Here is a 9,076-nt window from a genome sequence, read left to right on the forward strand (position 1 = left end):
AATAATTGAAGGGTCTGCGGAATAACTTCTAGCAAAGCTGCACTCTCCAGCTCATCGGGTTTTTTCCTGTAGTCAGCTGGCATCGCTCGGTCACGTCCAAAATGAGCACGATACCTGATAGACGCAGGCTTCAGTGGTATCAGCCCCTCCCTAGGCATTTCTGGAGACATTGGGTGTGGATAAGGATCGTAACTCTTCCTAATACACTAATGCCTGCTCTTCGTGTTTTTTTTTTCCAGGTCGTAGAGTGTTCCAGACACGGTGGCCTCGAGTGTACCGTAGTAGGGGGGGGGGGGGGGGAGGTAGAATGAGGAGGACGAAGCAGCACTGATGAGTGTTTCCAATTTAGCTGAGAGCCATTTACACTACGGAGCTATGTGCAAAGGTTATGTAATAGAGCTATGCTGCCGTGATTGCTGACAACGTTGAGGAAGGAGAGGCGTGCGGGATGAGAGAGAAGACGGGGTGTAGCGCTAGCCAGCGTCGACTATTCTTATTCTACTTGAATCCTTCTTTGTGGGCCCTCGTTCACTGCCACTTGCAGATTGTTGAATCAGCCATGAGCTTCCGACGACTTCTGTAAACTGTCACTGGCCAATGCACGGGGGTGGTTATGTTAGATTGTCGAAGCCAATGGGGATCGTGACGCGGGGCTCACGCTACATGTAGCCAATCAGAATTTCGCTGATAGGTTGAGTAGTCAACGGGAATTTAGCAAAAATGCTCCAGCTACGGGGACTTGTAATACCTTCTCTACAGCCCGTACAGCCAAGCAACGCTCGATGGATGCTAACGCATTAATACTCATGAGGAGGGGAATGAAGCTGACGACGAAGCAAAGAACTATGCCCTCACAACCCACCGGAAGAGCAAGGTTGTCTCAGATACTACCGGCCATCACACCTCTCATGTTCTCCACATAACTGTGATGGTCCAATCTAACTATGTGTGCCTCACATCTCAGTCCTCCTGATGCTGTCCGAAATGTAACCCCAGAAAAAATTAGAAAGGAAACAAGCCCGGAATGATTGGCCCAAGAGACATCTCAATCACGTTTACTGCACTGATTGCACTTTTTTTAGCCAAGAAGGCACCGCCATACTACCTTTCAGTTCCCAACAGCGGCCTAAACGAAAGGAATCACCCAGGCCATCATTAACAAACCAGCCGAGTGTTCACGGACAGCCAGGGCGTACTATGGGATCTTGCCAAAAGGATGCTCAACATAAAGATGCAGCATAGCAACAGTATCAGTGTAGAACTGAGCTTGGTCTCTGGCTACCCTGTCATACAGGAAATCGAAGGAATTCCTGCCACTGCTCTCCAAGCTACCCCGATCAACCGTATCCCCTTGCAGTACAAGAACGACGAGCGTGCTCTCTGCCGCAAATGCACAAAGTGGAACCATAACGAGCTCCTGCACGCTTTCGCCTCCTTGACGCACCTTCTTTAACGCTCGCACGCAATTCCCTCTTCCAAGCGGGAGTTAATTGCGACCTTTCCTGTCGAAACATCCTCAGTAACCAGGTTCTCACGCTGTCAGGAACGTGTTACGTACTGCCAATGTTCCCCAGCCAAATAGTAATAGTAATCTCAATTTTCGGCTTCGCGACTGCTTGTCAGCATGCTTGATTGCTTGGACGCTTTCTTAATTGCTGGACTTCCCAGCCTGAAGGACTGTTTTTGAACATTTCGTAATGAATAATTTTCTTAGTGAATTAACAAAGGTCATTCCTTTTGAACCATTGTTTCCAAAAATAACCAACAAATTGGGGAGAACATTATATTTCTTCGCAAATAGTGCTCCAGTGCACACTATTTGGGGTAAAAAAACACTTCCCTTTTTCTATATAAATTATATTTATCTTTACGTTTTGCTTCCTAGCGCACCACGGCTTTACTTTAGGGCGTCTGGAAGCTTTCACCCGTAGCAATGTGCAACAGCTGGTAGAGACAGGAAAAGGACACTCATATGCACAGGCACGCACGCAAAGACATGGACACTCATACACCAGGTGGCCCACGTTGCTGCGTTTCGAATTTCGTCTAGAACTCTTGTATCCGAGGCAGACAAGTAACAAGTTTCTGAGGAGAGAGAACGCGGAAGCGTGCGAACTAGGGCCAAACAAACAGCGGCCATATAAAACGAGAGCACGTGCTCTGTGGCATTCACCACTAGATCGAGGTTATCGAACGGTATTATTGCGCTTGTTTCGGAAACTGAGTTTTCTCATTCTTTGGCTTTATTGGATCGTACTTTTGTTTTCGTTTGTTTTTCGCCGTCACGAAGATTGGCCCGCCTCAAGCGAGCACCGCGAAAGATTGCTAAAATTAGAAACATCCACATGTGGACAGAAGCAGAAAGTGTTTACATGTACAAGAAACATATATGTACAAGAAATGTACAAGAAACTGAAAAAGGGGAAGCCTGTTGTTGGGCTCTTTAACAGTGTACACCACGGAAACTTTACTCGACTCTTGTAAAACAGGGGTGAGTGAAAAGAATAAGCAGCAGAATACAAAAATCTACCGCTGTTCTCTATATCAACACGATTAAAAACAAATAAATACTACGGCTTATGAAAGAGAGTAACAACCACCGCTCGACGACCCGAAACGTGTCCCCCGAAATTGTATGCGTATCGGCTCACCTCGCTGCAAATGTTGTCGAAAGATGATAGTCTTCTGCCACCCCTCCCACGTAAATGTCTGTATTCTCTCCAACGACTACCTCTCACGCTGTTCCTCTCCCGTCTCGCTTCTCCCACGATAAATGCAGTGGAAGTCTGCTCAAGCCAATTTAGTCTTCCCGCGTTCCACTGCTCGTGCGGGACCTTTGTTACTTTTCGAATTGGAAGGCTGCCTCAACATGTAAGCCCGCGCGAAAACCCTTTCCGTTTTTACGTAAAGAATTTTTTCGCGCAATTTTTTAATTGGCTATCGCAAAAGCCGAGCACACATCTATTTTTTATTAAAAGAACACTTCGAGCACAAGTAATGGATTGGTGTTATGCCTCAAATAAGCCTGGTGTTTTCTTGTTTCGTAGCAACGTTGACAACTATGAAGCATGTTTCCAAAATTAGTGATTGGGAAACGTTTTGTCTATATGAACCTGTCGTTCAAGTGTTCCTGCAACTTTTGGCCGACGGACAGGGATCGACGAAACTTTTGACAAACCAATTGAGGGGCGGACGGACGGACCGACCGACCGACAGACAGACAGACAGACAGACAGACAGACAGACAGACAGACAAAACAGACAGACAGACAGACAGACAGAAATTTTCATGGTTATGTATCCCAAGACATACTATCGTACTTAATTTTACTTCCTGTGTTACAGTTTCTTTAATGCGGAATTTCAGGCAGCGCAGCTGCATCCGCGTTATGAGAAGCGCTGTTAGAGCTGGTAGTAGTAATAGATAGTAGTAGTAAAAGATAATAGCAGATAACATATAATTTAAAATAGTAGACTATAGACCCCAGTTTTGTAGTAATAGATAATAGTAATAGTAATAGAGCTGGTAGTAGTAATAGATGAAGGATTTGATGGTCCAAGGGCACCGTTCACCAAAGCGCGACAAAACAGTTATAATACATGAGCACTCTCCACGAAGGGTCCCACAGAAAAAAAATATGTAACGCTCTGTGTGAGCTCAAAATGCAAATTTGAGCGCCGATTTTCCCAAAGCAAAAATGCAAAGTAATATTTTAGAACCGGTCTTTCGGAAGCGGGAGCTTACAAATGCGTCAAGGGGCACTAGATCGCTATTACATAAACGTCCTCAAGAACAACCTGTTCACAGCGGACAGGGAATAAATATAATACACTGAAGTGAACTTTACGCGCTTTATCGCCTGACCGTTTCGTCTTCTCATCTGCTCATCGGTCCGCTGTACGGTTCGAGCTGCGTGAAAGTAGGGATAGGCTACTAGCGTGGTGACGGGATCATTTGTTCTGAGCAATTTCTGCTTGCCCGCCCCCACCGATTATCTCGCCCCGCAGGCCCGGAGCGAATGACGAACGAATTACGATGGTTGTCATTGGGACGCCGGAGATGTGCGATTTGTCCGAGGATGAAGCGAGCCAAAGCAAACATCTCCAAGGCGCGCGCAGTTCTGCTCACCTCGCGACGGGGCCAGACGAACCGGATGAGAAACTGACCGAGATGAGGAACGTGAAACCGGAAGGGAAAGCAAAAGAGCGGGAAAGATTAGGAGGCTGAAGCAAGGAAAGAGCGGGACTTCAGGCATTGTGGACAGAGGTCAAGTGCCTTCGCTCCTGCATGTCTGTTCGCCGCTTCCTAGTTGGTCCTTTCGTAGCGGGCATCGGGCTTCTGTTTCTCTTAGGCTTATTTCGGGAAATTGGCTGGAATCTTTATTTTTCGTATACATAGATGGGTTTCTGTAAGATTGCTTCTGAGCAGCTGCTCCCGTTTGACAAAGAAGTAATGAATGCGTCAAATGTGGCTGCTTTTTACTCTCGTGAAAAGTTAGTCCGTCTTATGAATATCCTGCCTTGAGTTGACTTGCTGCGTGTACGTCACTAGGAGAACAGGTTTCAGTTGCTTAGTAGTGAGAGTATATTTCCGCATGACTCAAGTAAAACAGTTACTCATATAGCCAGAACCCCGGGCAAGAACGAGCTTACAGCGACCAAGCTTGGCGTTCGCTTAGGCACCAGGGAGCGGAAAGGAAATGGTGAGTTTTCTGGGCGATTTAAAATATCTGACTACAGAAATTGCTTTTGCACAACATACTATAAATACATGGCTCAGAGAGACAGACAGACTGAGAGAGAGGAATGGAGGGAGAGAAGAAGGGAGCGAGGGAGGGAGTTACAGATCGAGAGAGAGAGAGAGAGAGAGAGAGAGAGAGAGAGAGAGAGAGAGAGAGAGAGAGAGAGAGAGAGAAGGCTCTTTATTAGAAGAAAGCAGAGCGGAATGCCCACGTGTTGCCGCCTACATAAGACTCTGCAGGGAAGAGGAGGAAGTATTATAGTCGAGCGTAAAAAAAATAACCTAATTATTGCGGGTGTTTTTTGTTTTTATAAGTCTCCTTATTTTAAGAGCAGCACTGGAAACAAGTTCTCTGAGAGACTTTCATGTTGAGACTTCCTAACAGCGTCATAGCGGGGAAAGTTTGTGGTGTGAAGAGGCAACGTTTCAGAGTACATGTGTCAGCTGAAGCCAGAATAGCAAAGATTACGTTGTTGGAAGACGTGAGAAAATCGTAATTTTTTAGCCTTACATCCCTGGCGGTTCAAGATAGGTTAAAAAGCGTTCAGTTTGCTTCCGGAAGGGGTCCTGACCAGTAAGGAATAAAAAAGACAATCAATATCTTATATCTGTCGCACACTGCCGGTTACCGATTTATTGCACGCAATAAATGAAGCATAAACCTGGAAAAAAAACTCAACCAATAGACAATAGACCAAGAATGATAGAACACGGATGTTTACAGGGAAGTATACCCAAGAAATAGCGACCACATGCATAAATATTTTTTAATGTGATACCTTTAACTGAAGGGTGCACCAGAGTGTAATTCCCCTAAAGATTCATTTCCCTATTCGAGGCGCTTGTCGGTGGCGTAATGAGGCATCGGAAGCAGTGGAGCGCGAGCCACGAGCCGACAAACAATGACAATAATAATTCACGAACGTTCAGTAAGCCTTTGCCCGATATAACTGAAAATGTCACCCTTAAAAAATGGCAATCAATAACCTACGCTCACTGCTTCGTTGAACCTTAGTTTCATTTGGTGTTTTGGAAAATAGTGTGAAAGTAGTTGAGCACACTGAGAAGCTCTTTAAAAGGTCGGATTCGACCAAAGTAGTATAGAATGACCAGATTAGGCTACAAGGTGCGCTAAATTGGGGGAATGGCGACGGCCAACATATTATTTGTGTAAAAATTGGTAATGAGACCTGGGCGACGTCCGATTTTCAACTCAAATAGTATACAAAGGTCTGCCAGTCGTCCACTTCACACACAAGGTCACACTATTTGGACAGTTGAACTTAGTTTTGTTTGCTGGAGTTCCTCGACAAAGGCCCATTTCACTCGGCCGTGCCAACAGACGTCTTGCTGTGATTTTGAGCTTCAATTTTGTGCCCGCTAATTTCAAGAACGCTCTGTGGATGATAACAGATGGGGTAACGGTGGCCCATTGCATAGGTTTTTTTTTTTTTAAATCCTCAAATGTCTTCAACTTTTCCACTACAACCATACAGACCATGCGTTTCTCACACGCAAAGAGACTGATATCTTGCGAAAGGTCATTTTCTATTGTGACAATCGCTTCTTCGTGTGACGTCAGATAGACGAGGTTAGATGGTGGAAAATAATAGCTCTTTTCTTCTCAGACGTACGTATACATAACGAAAGTATACCACACTAAGTGGCACATGTTTTACGTGATTATATTCACCCAATACTCACCTAGTACCCCACATTTGAGCAATCACAGTGTGCCGAAAATGACCCAAATTTATCTCCCGGAGATTTTTAATAAATAATGATTTAGAAGATACGTCTTAATATCAAAAAAGAAGAAGAAAACGAACAGTAAAAAATTTGCTTTCAGTGGTTTTACAGCGTCTGAAGGTTATTTTAATGCTGCCCAACTGGACAAGGGAAGGAAATACACGGAAAGTTCCCACCAATGCTTCGCGCCTAAGCTGCAAAAGTCTTTTGGCAGATACATTATTGTCTTCCTTCATAGGCATTAGCCAAGTAAATTGCAGTATTTTATATCCGAAGCATTAACACAAACATTACGGGTATACGCCTCGAGCGCGGCCTGTAGGGGCGCCACTGAAATCCCCCTAGCGGCCCGTTTCGAAAGCAGGCGCGGGAGTCCCCGGCCCGCTCCCCCCTGTCGCCGTTGCTTTTGGGGCTCGTTCAAGACAGCGATTTACCATTTGTCCGCGTTCGAAATACCGAATAACGTGGAGCAGGCACTCTGTTTGCAAGCGTGGTGTGTTCACGGGACTATAAACGTTTATGACGCGATCTTAGTGAGATGTATATGAGCGCCGGGCGTGTGCCACAGGCCGGCGTCCCGAAGCCAGCATTTGCATGCAGCTGATTGCAATTCCGCTGCCCTGAAATTTAGTGGCAGTGTCTCCGTAAGCAGTGTTTCCTCCGATGGTCATGTAGCGGCCATACACACTATGATGTAAATCGACTTTGTGCACTTAGAAAATCCAGCTGAGCACTCATACCTGACAGCACGCAAGTTACGCCTGCCAATATCACAAATCAGAAATTGATCAGTACCATGAACCATGCGGCATGAACCATGAACCAGTACCATGCGGCATAAATTTCACAAACATTGTACCAAAGAAGTACGATGGATAATGCAAAATTACACTCCGGAGTCAGCACACGACGACAAATTTAATGCTGTGTCGTCTTGTCCCGAGGCGAGCGCTCGCGAAGATTCATCTGTTACATTTATCCTCCGCAGAAGCGCGAAGATGGGCTTATAGAGTAATCCGCGTCCGTGACCAAACTCTTCTTCGAAACATCGTCATATGACACAGGGAGACTGCAGAATCTAGCATAAACCGAAATCAGAGACTCTTATCAGATACGACACTCTTCCAACGAGCCCGTGTGTACGAGATTTCGGCGCACGTTAAGGATCTCCACGTGGTCAAAATTAATCCGGAGCCCTCCACTACGGCGTGCCTCATCGCCTCCGTTTCGTCGGCGCGTTAAACCCTGCAATCAATCAATCAACTCTTCCAACGACACCTCGTATCGCTTGTGAACTGCCTACCCTGTATTCTTCAAAAAATGCGTCCGCCGAGTGATCAGTTGTTCATTGAAGGCGAAAAACAAACGAAAAGTGAACACGCAGCTTGTGTGTGTGATTACTAAAACGTTCATTCGTTTATTTCGCTCCGCATTTGTAAACAACGATAGTTGAGCGTCCTCCTCCTCACCCACCCCCCCCCCCCCCGAATGCCTAGCGAAATAGTGCATTTCGCATCTAGTTGGTCTGGTGAATACTACCTTGCTCGAACAAACGTCGTTAGTATTTCACAGGCTGCACTCGTTTTTTTTTTTTTTTTCATTCCCGTACGACTATTCTATTTATTCCTGACTTGCGGACCATTCATTTTCCCGTGGTTGGTGCTTGCTATAAGCTTCATTGGGCACATATTTGACAACGCACGGCCTTCGAGTGTACTTAACATTTTCGCGTGGCTTATACTCCCATAAAAGGCACAAGTTTTTGTCAGCTATTGGGTTATCACATCCCCGAAACATATTTTTCTACGACGTACATATTCGAAGCAAAGCCGCATTTGTTGTCTGCGCTGCAAAACGAATCAACCTCTTACAGTGCCAATATCAGGTCTAAACGAGGCGACAATAAATAGAATTCCCTTGTGCTGACGTGTTCGAAGGTGACAGCGGTGATATGCTGCTGCCGTCGCCGACGCCCACAAGAGCGGCCAAGAAGCGCGCAGAACCGCCTCCCCGGGCAGCTCTTGTTGGCGTTAGAGCGCTCTACCAAGACGCAGCTATTTTTTTTTAAGTGCCCTAAACGTGCAGTTTGCTTACAGACGTCACCATAACAAGTTGTTTAGTGCGCGGAAAGGCAAAGATAAGCGAAAGAGAACCAAAACACTGCATGACCACCTATCAGCCACGCAGCGCTAATCCCGCAAACGCCGCGGAGAAGCGGCGGCAGGCGGCGCAGCGATCGCGAATCTCGAGGCGTATATCCGTTGCGCTGGGACTACTAAAGAAAGAAGAAATTTTCAGCGAGAGCATTTCGCGGCAAAAGACTTGCGTGGCACAGAACGGGCAAGAACACAAAAAAAACACTGTCGTCGGCTTCACCGCAAAGCTCACGCATCAGATATTTTCCCTCTCTTGGGTGATCCATTTTATCTTTCCTCGGTCGGCTTTCGCTGATCGCCCCCAGCGGTTACCCATTGCATACAGGATGTCTCATCTGACCGCACGGGGACACAGAACTACCAAGTTTCTGTCCCGGCTGAGTACCCGGTTGGCGGCGTTAATGAAAAGACCTTTTTAATTTTCGCCTCC

This window comes from Haemaphysalis longicornis, unplaced genomic scaffold (assembly GCF_048455015.1).
Source record: "Haemaphysalis longicornis isolate Haplotype H1 unplaced genomic scaffold, Haemaphysalis longicornis Haplotype H1 scaffold_3, whole genome shotgun sequence".
Lineage (NCBI taxonomy): Eukaryota > Metazoa > Arthropoda > Arachnida > Ixodida > Ixodidae > Haemaphysalis > Haemaphysalis longicornis.